Genomic DNA, 14,379 nt, shown 5'->3' on the forward strand with positions numbered 1-14,379 from the left:
GTTATTAAATGCATGTTTTTTATATGAATTCGAACTACAAATAAGACCAGGTCATGTTAAGCATAGATTTGACATTTTTTTTTGTAAAAAGATATTAAATAAAATTTGATTATTGATTTCCATTAACATTAGGAATATAATACTACTTTTTATGGATCGAGAATTGGAAATAACGCGCATAGAAGGATTCAAAAATCAAATACATTCATCACATATTTGCTAAAAAGTACTCTTAATTATTTTCTTATTGAAAATTAGATTAGAAAATCAAAACAAATCTCTTTGATATTTATGGAAATCGATAATAACTGGTAGATGAAAACCAAACATTATTCCTCAGGGGACGTAACTCTAAACTCTCTTAATCTATTACTTGTTAATGATTTTGTATGCTTGTAGGATTTTATGGAACAAGTTTTTGACACTATTGTCGAGGATCAACAATTTTAATTTTTGGTAGTTAGTTTATATTAGAGTTGAAATTTTATTTTTATTTTTATTTTATTTTGTTTGTTTTAGGCTATCCATATCACTATCTAATTTCTTTTTGTTTCACTTCTTTTATGTTGTCAACAGTTTATGCAAGATTACGAAGAAATCACACTCCTACCATTGGATCCCGAGAATAAAAGAACCTTCAAATAACGTAGAAAAGAACAAAGAGAAACAAGGGCAATGGCTGAAAACCAGGACCAAAATCAGATTTAATAGCTACCATTAGCTCTACAAATACTTATTGCCAACGAGGGCCTAATATTAGTAAGGGATTATGTAAATTTAATTTCTGCAATAGTAGTACCTTATATCATTTACCTACCCTTTTGATAGGTTGATTTCCACATTCGACCAAATGTCGTCAATCTCTTCCAGAATTTCATGACATCAACTTCTTCGAAAAAGCTACCGAAAATCCCGATGAGCATATTCAGGCTTTTCTCATGTTGCACGAAGTTGTTAGTTATGAAAGAATGTCAGCAGCTGCATTTTGAATGCGCTTATTCCCTCACACAATGAAGGATGGCATAAAAGCATGACTCTATTCATTACCTATCAAAAGTATCGTGTGGTGGAATAAATTTCTACAAAAATTCACCATGAAGTTTTTCCCACCATCTCGAGTCTATCAAATTCAAAATAAATTTCATATTTTTAAATAGAAGGATCTCAAGGCATATCCAGAAGCATAGAAGATGTTCAAGAACTTGTTTAGGAAGTGTACAAATCTTGACATTCCTAAACAGGCGCAAGTATATCTATTCTATTATAGACTAAGCCCAGAATTTTGTAACATGGAAGTTACTTCAGCTGATGGTTCAGTTATGAAGATGGAAATAGATGATGCCTACCAGCTATATGAGAGGATTGTTGAATGTCAGGCTAATTGGCTGACCGAGAGGGACTTCCCAAAGAAACCAGCGGGTATTTATAATATAGATATAGTGACAACGTTAGCAGAGCAAATGGAAGTGATAATGAACAGTTTGACAACTTATCCTAGTTTGCTAACATGGTACATCGACCAGAACCAATTTACACATGTTGTGGGGTAGATCATATTTCTGCCAGTTGCTCTCTAGCTTTCACTCGCATGGTTCAGCTTGCAGAAGTAAAATGTGCACAAACTTTCTAGAGACAACAAAACAATCCCCACTCCAACAACTATTATCTGGGTTTGAACAAGTATCCCAACTTTTTGTGGGTTAATAATTAGGGTCAGGGATATTTGATGTAGGACAATTCACCAAAAATGCTGCAACAACAAGAGAAGAGGTCGTCCTTGGAGGATCTACTTGTTAAGTAAATCACCAAGACTGAGACTACAATCTAGAATTAATAGGCTTCTATCTAAAACTTAGAAAGTTGGATAGGGTAGATGGCAGCTGCATTAGCCAACCAACAATGGGGTATATTGTCTAGCGGTATAGAGAAACATCACTAGGAGTAAATACTGGCTATCAGATCTACAGAGAATTATATGGACTACTCGCCAGCGATCAAATTTGCTCCTTGTAAATGATATTATGTTCCATCTATTTCATTTCCTTTAAGTCTACAAAGGCAGCCAAAAGAGAGACAGGTTCAAGCCATCACAACTAGAAGTGGTGTTCAGCTGCCAAAGATTAGTTCAAGAAAGGAATAAACTAAATGTAATCAGGTACTTACCATAGGCGAGAAACAAATGAAGGAGTCCGAACCATCAACAGAAAATGAACAACAAAAGCTTTCAGAATGTCCACAAGTTAAGGCAACCATTCTTGCCACCTCTAGTGTTGTTTCCTCAAAGATTTCAAAACACTATGTTGGAGGGATAGTTCACAACATTCATGGAAATCATAAAAAAGCTGCATGCTAACATTCCTTTCATCGATGCAATCCTTCAAATCCCAAACTATTCCAAGTTTCTAAAGAAGATGTTGACTAAGAAGAGAAAGCTACCCAAGCATGAAGCAATGGCCTTAACTAAAGAGTGCAGTGCAGTGTAGGTTCTCGTCTAAATTGTAAAATCTAGAGAGTTTTAATTTACTTGCTCTACAAGTAATTTAAAAATGAAACAGTGGCCTTTATGTGCGTACTTATACTTTAACATATTGAGGACAATGTCTACTTACAGTTTGGGAGGTAGAAAAATATCGAGTTTTGTTTTTGTGTGTTGTTGTGTGTGCTTTATTACGATAAATATACAAAAAAAAAAAAATGAGAAATTTTTTTTAAAAATTGAAAAATTTTAAAAATTTCGAAAAAAATATTTTCTTATTTTAGTCTAGTGCTTGTTCCAGTTAGATGGCCTGGTCGACAATGATGAAACTATTTGAGATCATGTATTGAATTATGTACAGTGAATAGGTTGCATTCTTAGATTGATTGATACTTTTTATGTGAAACTTGATATTGTTGGTGCAGGTAAATTGATTTTGACATTATGAAGGATTGAATTAATTTATATATTGACATGTTGAATTAGTGGACCTTAGGTGCTAAATCCAAACCATTAAATTATGCATCATTTGACCAATTTAGTATAATTCGGGGGTGATTTTACTATTGTAAGGAGATATGAATGTGCAAGAGGATTTCATGTATGAATAATTTTATATGAATTATCTAAGATCAATGGGATAAAATTAGGCAAAAAGTCTTAAGTTAGAGGTTTATTATTTTGAATGAATGTTTAATCAGTGATATTGCACCAATCAATGCAAAAAATGTTCGAAAACTTCTCTTCGTAGCTTTTCTGACTCGAATTATTAAGTCTGTAAGAGTGTCTAAAATGTGTTACCCTAAAGCCATCCGACTTGAAAGTTATTGGCCAAAAGCTCTAACATGGATCATTTAGAAAGTTTAATGTAAAGACTACGACAAAGAAAATATTCAGAAAAGTGGGTGCATAAAACAAAAGATGGTGCCATATGTTAAGCCCTAAACACTTGTTTTAGAAAAATCGACCTCTGATAAGAAACTACTAGCCTAGTTGAGTCTTGAAGATTGAAGCAATCAAAATAATTGGAAAATCCTTGTTTATTGAACTATTGAATTTTGATTAATGAGATCTATATAAACTAGAGAGGCGAGGATAAAAATAAAGATTCAATTTTAAATCACGCTTGAAAATTGTGAAAAGAGTAAGTTCGGGAGGCCTGTGAATCTTACAAATGATGAAAGGATAAATTTGACCAATAATGGTAAGAAATGAAACTACTTGTGAATTCATGATGTTCTACTCAATTTTTCACACACGGACACACAAAAATTAGTTTTGCAATGAAAAAGTAGATTTTGATTTTGGTAATGTAACCTTGAAGCTATTTATAGATTTAATATCATAATTCCTTCTTGAGAGAAAAAGCCAGGTTATCTAACAAAAACCTTTTGCATATTTTGTTTTAAGGTAGGTAAAAGTTTTGTTTGAAGAAAAAATAATAATAATAATAATAAAAAAATAAAAAATTAAAGTTTGGGGGATTTGATAAGTGTAAAAATGGTGAAAATGGGATAAATTGTAAGAGATCCAAATTTCAAAGACTAAAGTGCAAATACTCAAAAGTTATGTCAGATCTCACGATTAAGATTCGAGATATGATAAGGGTCAATTGAATGAGAAAAGAAGTAAAAGAGATGAAATATAATCAAAGTATTATCATACATCAATTTTCAACCGAAAAAGTTATGCTTTGAATTTTCATCCTCATATTGAGATCCATTTTTTTGGGATCGTAAATGTTTGAATTGAAACAATGTTGCGTAAAAGAATTGTATTCTTTTTAGTTATCTTTTCAATACGTTTAGGATCACCTCAATCGGATATTTAGAGAAAAAGTTATGATAAAAATATTGAAGGCTACTCGAGAATAACCAAGGTACGTGCCTAGGCCTACAGAGGAGGAGTGCACGTCCTCCTTTTCTGAGACCAGTTGAGCCTTGAAGACCACATGAGGCACATGCCTCAATTATGCCTAGGCACGTGCCTCAGTATAAAAAGAGAAAAATCCAATTTTCCTTCATTTTGTTTTGGTAACAATTCAATGCAATTTTTTTTGTTGTTTTTATATACCAAAACTCGACCAGAGCATGGAGATCCTCCATTTGTCCTAAATTTCATCACATTTGACATATTTTGGAGGTGTTGAACAAGTCTATGCATTAGTTCAAAGTGAATCATACAATAATTTTGAAAACTCATAGCCCGATTTCAAGATTTAAGCCAATAATGTGCATTTATCCTACTTGTTTTATCTTTCTTGTTTTTGGGTGATTTTTCCAATTATTCTTGTTTAATTTAATTATAAAAATATTAGGCTAAGTGTTTCAATGTATTGGACGGATGATGAACTTTATTAGTTTTTGTTTTTAATTCAAGACTCATGAGTTTAGTAATTTTTTAAATTTCTTGATTATTTATACATCTGCATTGTGCTATTTAAATGCTTGATTATCGTTTAGACAACTTGTTGTCTATTTTTATTTCTTGGATGCTCACAATAGGTAAAACACTACATATTTAACACACATGCAATAGACATTAGGAATAATATGTATGGAGTGTGCAATTGCTTGAGATAATCTTGTTATTAAGTGCATATTTTTCGTATGAATTAGGGTTAGGAATAGGATTGGGAAGCATATATTTGATATTTCTTTGAAAGGATATTAAGTAAAATTGAAATCATTAACATTAGAAAAATAATACTTCTTTTTATGGGTAAAGAATTGGAAATAACACTTATAGAGGTATGTTCATCCCACATTTGCTAAAAATCACTTGCATTTTTAATTAAAATTAGATTAGAAAATCACAAAAAATCTCTTTTGATGTTATTTTTTATAATAACTAGTAAACCAAAATTAAACATTACTCCTTGAGGGATGATTACTTTTTATCTATTACTTGCCAACAATTCCTTACGCTTGCGGGATTTTATCAAACACCTCATACTTTTCTGGGAGGACCTTCTCTTCTGCCTGTGGGGGGTGAACTTTGGATCAATATTGAGGTGGTGGCAACTAATCTTAGGATCGATACCCGTCATAGTTTTATGCCTCCAAGCAAATATATCCAAGTTTTCAAGGATAAACCCCTTGAGTTTTTGCTTTTCTTCCGAATTCAACTCCTTTCCTACTTAGAGCATTTTCATGGGATCCTATAGATCCATCAGGAAAAATTTCTGTTCTTCTACTGGAGTAGCTTGAGAATTGGACTCCATGACTCGATGATCCAATCCTACATCTGTGATCCCTTCTTCAGTAGTCATCCTTTCTGCAATGGGGTCTATTTTTTCAATGTTTTCTCTTGTTCATAGGTGCATCGAGCATTTTGGTATCTACTATTACCATGTTAACACTTCGAGGTTTAGCTTTCCTTAAACAGTTAAGATAGCTTTTGTTGATCCTATTTAATCGCCTCAAACTATGGCGATGTTAACTTCGATATGAGATTTCGTACGTAAGTGGTGGATAGAGGTGATAACAGAAAGTTCCTTTAGTGCTAGTTGTCCCAATACACTGTGGTAGGCTGACCTAATTGAACAAAAGATTGAATCGACACAAGAATGCCAAGAAATCAAAGTTTAGAGTTCGATGCAAGAATAATGAATAAAAGAACCAACACAATCGCCGACAATATATTGATCCATTGATCACAAGATTCGAGAATCTCACTTGGATTATTTGAATGTCACAAGAAATAATTATTGATAAGTTCGCAAAATTAGTTCAATGAATAACAAGGAATTGAAATAAAAAATTGCTCACAAAATAATTTCTCTTATAGGATGAATGAATGTCGTTTATAATGTAAATAATGAGTCCTATTTATAGGGAACTCATATAATCCTTAACAAACAGGGAATTAAAGTCTAACAATCCTATGAGGGTTTTTGGTGGGGATTAAATTTAATTTTTTAATAGATTGTGATAGAAATTTTTGAAATGTATGTTTAAAAAGTTGTGGGACTCATGAAAGATATGGTTAATTTTGATTGTTTGATTTTGATTTATATTAAAATTAGATTTTAATACAAAACAAACACGCTCTAAAAGTTTCCATAAAGTAGAGTTTTAATATAAATAAAAGATTTCGCGAGAATTGAAAAATATTGCATTCGGTTTGAACTATGCGGCCGCATAGTGTGACCAGATGCGGTCACAAAGAAGATCCATAATTCCCAGCTATGGTTTTTGCTGGGGTCCAAGAGATTTCATAGAATTTATAGTTATGTAGTTGCATAGTTAAAATGTCTAGCCTTCCCGTTCATTACTCGAATCAAGTTGATCCATCACGATTATTCTCTCAAGCCCAACATAAAACTTGTTCCATTAATCCTCATGATCGATGTTTCGTCCACCGTGGCTTGAACAAGTAATCCCATTTGATGTGAACCCCATAGCAATAGAGATTATGAAACCCACAACGATATTGATGCGGAACCCAAGAACGCCAATTGATAACCTGGTTTTGGATTTTCGACCCAACAACGTGAAACAAGAAACCCAACGAATGCAAGATACGATGAACCCCTTGATTACACAATTGAAGAACCCACAATTCGATTTTTGAATGTCACACGAATTTCTCCTTGATAAGTTCGATTTATTGTTCAATTTGGAAGAACAACGAAGAAAGCAATAATCTCCAAATAATTGTTCAGTGTTTTTTACAATGGAAAATACTACTATTTATACTAAAACTTAGAATATTGTAAAAAGGAATAAAATACCGTGCAAAAATCAAGAAGAATTATGAAAAGATTACAATTCTAATCAAATTAGGAAACTCGCAAAAAATTGCAAGTCGGTCCTCAACTTTGTTCTATGCGGTCGTATAGTGTTAATCTATGCGGTCGCATAGTTCATTTGATTTGCCTCATAGAATTCTCTGCCAGTATACATGCGACCGCATGGGAATTATAAATATGCGGTCGTTGCTGCTTCGAACTTCTATTGCTCGTCTCATATTAATCCAAGTCTCTTCGGCCTTCGACCCCAACATGAAACTTGCTCCATTTTGCATCCCGAACGTGGTTTCATCAATTGTGGCTTTGATGAGCAACCCCATCACCTCTTTAACTCGTTTCGCTCTCGATCGCATCATCGGGCCTTCTTCAATAATTAACGGGTCTCGGTTTGGCCTTGCCTTCGTGACCCCCGCATCTTGGATCATATCACCATCTCTTCTTTAACTCTCTTTGCTTGTGAACTCATCATGGGTCCTTCTTTAATGATCAATGGATCACATCATCCTCTCCCTTTTGGAAAGGATTTGACCCTATTTGCTCCTACATCAATGGGAAAAAGATCAAACACATTAAAAGTAGCCGGAACATTATACTTACCAAGAAGGTCTAGTTTGTAGGCTTTGCCATAATCCTTTCAATGACTTGAAATGGACCATCTCCTCATGGCTACAACTTTGTTTTTCTTTATTCTGGAAAGCTTTCATTTCTCAAATGTACCCAAACCGAATCCCCAGGTTCTAATGTAGCGCTCTTCCGACCTTTGTTTTGCTTGTGAAGTATAGTACTTGTTTTTCTTTACAATTTGCCTTTTTACCTTTTCATGGAGTGATTTCATCGATTTGGCCTTCTTCTTTCCATTAAACTACCTCGTTCATTAATAGGTAAATGAGTTAAATCCAAATGTGTTAGTAGACTACACAGCCCTATTATATGCAAATTCAATAAATGGCAAGTACTCTTTCCAGCTCTTCAAATTCTTATTAACTATAGTGCGTAACAATTGTATTATTGTAATGCCCCGACCCATATGGATCGGAACGTCACTATAGCCATAAACTTAATAATTAACTATACTTTTAACTAAAAGTATAAAGATTTAATTTAAGAACTTATTTAAGTATTATATATTTATATTTATTTTTTTAAATGACACAATTTAATATTAAAAGAAACAAATTCAAAGATGTCTTTAGAATGATTTCTATGCATGTATCTATTGTTGATGTGAACATTAAAAGCAAAAAATAAAACAAATATTGCTGTCTTGCATTATATTTCAAGCGACAATTGTAAAAATAGATTCATTTATATAGCTATCGACTCCAAAACTTCATAAAATTTTAATATAAAGCAGGAAAATTTTTATACTATGATATATCAAAAAATTAACTTCTGTCGGTAGCATATGACTTATTTAAATACTTTTTCAAAACCTCGTAGCAACTCGGTTGTAAGGTAAATCAGTGTAGTCCACTTAAAATGACATAAAATTTCATAGACATCGGAATGACATGATTTCAACTTTATTTAATAGCTAATCCATGAGATTATCAAATCCTATTGGTTTCATCCAAGAAATTCCAAGTAATTATTGAGTTATGAATTTTCAAAACCAAGGGTAGAAATTGAAAACAGCAACACTATCTAGTGCGGTTTACTTTAAGTGACATATAAAATTCTGATGATATCGGATTGACATGATTCTAAGTTTATTCAGTAGCTTACCTATGAGGCTATCAAACACCATTGGTTTTGTCTAAAAATTCAAAGTAACAATTGAGTTACAAATTTTTAAAATCAAGGCAGAAGCTAGAATTTCAAAGAAAACAACAACATTAAATTGCTAACACCTTTTATTTTTTTTTTGTAAACAATGTTTCGTAAGTTAATTTATAGAAAATATATCTACTTTTAAACATAACTTATTCATAACAAAAGTGTTTGTAGAATATAGTTCCACATACGACGTCCATAGAAATCTATTCAAAAGAAAACGTAAACATTTCATAACCGAATTAAAAACATTAAATCACTAGCTTCTCCATGGCATGTTGCATCTCCATCTACCATCATCCACGTCCCAAGCAAGTCAAATAAACTTGTAGGAAGGGTAACCCATGAGTTTGAAGCTTAATAGAAATCATCAGTGCATTTCATTATCAAATTAGATAATTTGAATTATAGATTCATACCGTCGCACGTTGATGGATTTTTGAAAAATTCGATTTCTATAGCATTATCATAACACAAAGAGCTGGAGATTGATCATTCAAACTATAGTAGTATTGAGGCACCATACCCGGAGATACCATTTCATTCAAACTTTTAACAAAAAATCATAATTTGAAAACGAAATAACACTTGCACCTCTACCTACCTTGAATTTTCTTGGATATAAAAGAACAAAATGTGTGAAAAGCTTTTCTTCTTCTCACCCTTGTTATTCCCTTCAGTTTAACTTGACATGAAATATACTTTTTAAGAGAAAATAAGAGTACATTCGGATTTGAGGAGGGGTATAGTGAAAAAGTAACCTTCCTTTTCTTCTAGCCTTCCTTTTTAATGAAAAAATAAATTTGGGAGTTGTATTATCATTAAATTTGTTAAATTTGGTCTTTAACTAAGAATTTAAAAAGTTTTTAAGCCATAAAAAATAATTCATATAAAAAGTTCTATAAAAACATTTACATAATAAAAATAAAGAAAATGAACTATTCGTATGTTTTGTAACCTATTTTTATCAATGCCTAATAATAAAATAATTATTTCATCCAATTAACTTGATATAATTGTTCTTAATGTGCAAAATGAGGAGTTTTTAACTAAAAAATAATTTTGCAGAGTACTTTATAAAAACATCTACATGTCGATTCGAACCTGAGTTGCCTATATAAAATACCATGTAGATGACCATTGTGGCAACCCAATTATTCATTAAATCTTTGTAATTAAATTTACTTAAACTTAATCTCCTAAATTGTTGGGTTTTAATTAATTTATGGCTTGGGCTTTCAAAATTTTAAATGGGTTGAGCTACCATAGCTCGTTTCTTAAATGGGCTAGGCTAATGGTACTAGATCATCACAAAATAATAGCCTAATTTCATTTTATTTTTAATCTATTACTTGTTAATGATTTTGTATGCTTGTAGGATTTTATGGAACAAGTTTTTGACACTATTGTCGAGGATCAACAATTTTAATTTTTGGTAGTTAGTTTATATTAGAGTTGAAATTTTATTTTTATTTTTATTTTATTTTGTTTGTTTTAGGCTATCCATATCACTATCTAATTTCTTTTTGTTTCACTTCTTTTATGTTGTCAACAGTTTATGCAAGATTACGAAGAAATCACACTCCTACCATTGGATCCCGAGAATAAAAGAACCTTCAAATAACGTAGAAAAGAACAAAGAGAAACAAGGGCAATGGCTGAAAACCAGGACCAAAATCAGATTTAATAGCTACCATTAGCTCTACAAATACTTATTGCCAACGAGGGCCTAATATTAGTAAGGGATTATGTAAATTTAATTTCTGCAATAGTAGTACCTTATATCATTTACCTACCCTTTTGATAGGTTGATTTCCACATTCGACCAAATGTCATCAATCTCTTCCAGAATTTCATGACATCAACTTCTTTGAAAAAGCTACCGAAAATCCAGATGAGCATATTCAGGCTTTTCTCATGTTGCACGAAGTTGTTAGTTATGAAAGAATGTCAGCAGCTGCATTTTGAATGCGCTTATTCCCTCACACAATGAAGGATGGCATAAAAGCATGACTCTATTCATTACCTATCAAAAGTATCGTGTGGTGGAATAAATTTCTACAAAAATTCACCATGAAGTTTTTCCCACCATCTCGAGTCTATCAAATTCAAAATAAATTTCATATTTTTAAATAGAAGGATCTCAAGGCATATCCAGAAGCATAGAAGATGTTCAAGAACTTGTTTAGGAAGTGTACAAATCTTGACATTCCTAAACAGGCGCAAGTATATCTATTCTATTATAGACTAAGCCCAGAATTTTGTAACATGGAAGTTACTTCAGCTGATGGTTCAGTTATGAAGATGGAAATAGATGATGCCTACCAGCTATATGAGAGGATTGTTGAATGTCAGGCTAATTGGCTGACCGAGAGGGACTTCCCAAAGAAACCAGCGGGTATTTATAATATAGATATAGTGACAACGTTAGCAGAGCAAATGGAAGTGATAATGAACAGTTTGACAACTTATCCTAGTTTGCTAACATGGTACATCGACCAGAACCAATTTACACATGTTGTGGGGTAGATCATATTTCTGCCAGTTGCTCTCTAGCTTTCACTCGCATGGTTCAGCTTGCAGAAGTAAAATGTGCACAAACTTTCTAGAGACAACAAAACAATCCCCACTCCAACAACTATTATCTGGGTTTGAACAAGTATCCCAACTTTTTGTGGGTTAATAATTAGGGTCAGGGATATTTGATGTAGGACAATTCACCAAAAATGCTGCAACAACAAGAGAAGAGGTCGTCCTTGGAGGATCTACTTGTTAAGTAAATCACCAAGACTGAGACTACAATCTAGAATTAATAGGCTTCTATCTAAAACTTAGAAAGTTGGATAGGGTAGATGGCAGCTGCATTATCCAACCAACAATGGGGTATATTGTCTAGCGGTATAGAGAAACATCACTAGGAGTAAATACTGGCTATCAGATCTACAGAGAATTATATGGACTACTCGCCAGCGATCAAATTTGCTCCTTGTAAATGATATTATGTTCCATCTATTTCATTTCCTTTAAGTCTACAAAGGCAGCCAAAAGAGAGACAGGTTCAAGCCATCACAACTAGAAGTGGTGTTCAGCTGCCAAAGATTAGTTCAAGAAAGGAATAAACTAAATGTAATCAGGTACTTACCATAGGCGAGAAACAAATGAAGGAGTCCGAACCATCAACAGAAAATGAACAACAAAAGCTTTCAGAATGTCCACAAGTTAAGGCAACCATTCTTGCCACCTCTAGTGTTGTTTCCTCAAAGATTTCAAAACACTATGTTGGAGGGATAGTTCACAACATTCATGGAAATCATAAAAAAGCTGCATGCTAACATTCCTTTCATCGATGCAATCCTTCAAATCCCAAACTATTCCAAGTTTCTAAAGAAGATGTTGACTAAGAAGAGAAAGCTACCCAAGCATGAAGCAATGGCCTTAACTAAAGAGTGCAGTGCAGTGTAGGTTCTCGTCTAAATTGTAAAATCTAGAGAGTTTTAATTTACTTGCTCTACAAGTAATTTAAAAATGAAACAGTGGCCTTTATGTGCGTACTTATACTTTAACATATTGAGGACAATGTCTACTTACAGTTTGGGAGGTAGAAAAATATCGAGTTTTGTTTTTGTGTGTTGTTGTGTGTGCTTTATTACGATAAATATACAAAAAAAAAAAAATGAGAAATTTTTTTTAAAAATTGAAAAATTTTAAAAATTTCGAAAAAAATATTTTCTTATTTTAGTCTAGTGCTTGTTCCAGTTAGATGGCCTGGTCGACAATGATGAAACTATTTGAGATCATGTATTGAATTATGTACAGTGAATAGGTTGCATTCTTAGATTGATTGATACTTTTTATGTGAAACTTGATATTGTTGGTGCAGGTAAATTGATTTTGACATTATGAAGGATTGAATTAATTTATATATTGACATGTTGAATTAGTGGACCTTAGGTGCTAAATCCAAACCATTAAATTATGCATCATTTGACCAATTTAGTATAATTCGGGGGTGATTTTACTATTGTAAGGAGATATGAATGTGCAAGAGGATTTCATGTATGAATAATTTTATATGAATTATCTAAGATCAATGGGATAAAATTAGGCAAAAAGTCTTAAGTTAGAGGTTTATTATTTTGAATGAATGTTTAATCAGTGATATTGCACCAATCAATGCAAAAAATGTTCGAAAACTTCTCTTCGTAGCTTTTCTGACTCGAATTATTAAGTCTGTAAGAGTGTCTAAAATGTGTTACCCTAAAGCCATCCGACTTGAAAGTTATTGGCCAAAAGCTCTAACATGGATCATTTAGAAAGTTTAATGTAAAGACTACGACAAAGAAAATATTCAGAAAAGTGGGTGCATAAAACAAAAGATGGTGCCATATGTTAAGCCCTAAACACTTGTTTTAGAAAAATCGACCTCTGATAAGAAACTACTAGCCTAGTTGAGTCTTGAAGATTGAAGCAATCAAAATAATTGGAAAATCCTTGTTTATTGAACTATTGAATTTTGATTAATGAGATCTATATAAACTAGAGAGGCGAGGATAAAAATAAAGATTCAATTTTAAATCACGCTTGAAAATTGTGAAAAGAGTAAGTTCGGGAGGCCTGTGAATCTTACAAATGATGAAAGGATAAATTTGACCAATAATGGTAAGAAATGAAACTACTTGTGAATTCATGATGTTCTACTCAATTTTTCACACACGGACACACAAAAATTAGTTTTGCAATGAAAAAGTAGATTTTGATTTTGGTAATGTAACCTTGAAGCTATTTATAGATTTAATATCATAATTCCTTCTTGAGAGAAAAAGCCAGGTTATCTAACAAAAACCTTTTGCATATTTTGTTTTAAGGTAGGTAAAAGTTTTGTTTGAAGACAAAATAATAATAATAATAATAATAAAATAAAAAATTAAAGTTTGGGGATTTGATAAGTGTAAAAATGGTGAAAATGGGATAAATTGTAAGAGATCCAAATTTCAAAGACTAAAGTGCAAATACTCAAAAGTTATGTCAGATCTCACGATTAAGATTCGAGATATGATAAGGGTCAATTGAATGAGAAAAGAAGTAAAAGAGATGAAATATAATCAAAGTATTATCATACATCAATTTTCAACCGAAAAAGTTATGCTTTGAATTTTCATCCTCATATTGAGATCCATTTTTTTGGGATCGTAAATGTTTGAATTGAAACAATGTTGCTTAAAAGAATTGTATTCTTTTTAGTTATCTTTTCAATACGTTTAGGATCACCTCAATCGGATATTTAGAGAAAAAGTTTATGATAAAAATATTGAAGGCTACTCGAGAATAACCAAGGTACGTGCCTAGGCCTACAGAGGAGGAGTGCACGTCCTCCTTT

This window comes from Olea europaea, unplaced genomic scaffold, assembly GCF_002742605.1.
Source record: "Olea europaea var. sylvestris unplaced genomic scaffold, O_europaea_v1 scaffold1408, whole genome shotgun sequence".
Lineage (NCBI taxonomy): Eukaryota > Viridiplantae > Streptophyta > Magnoliopsida > Lamiales > Oleaceae > Olea > Olea europaea.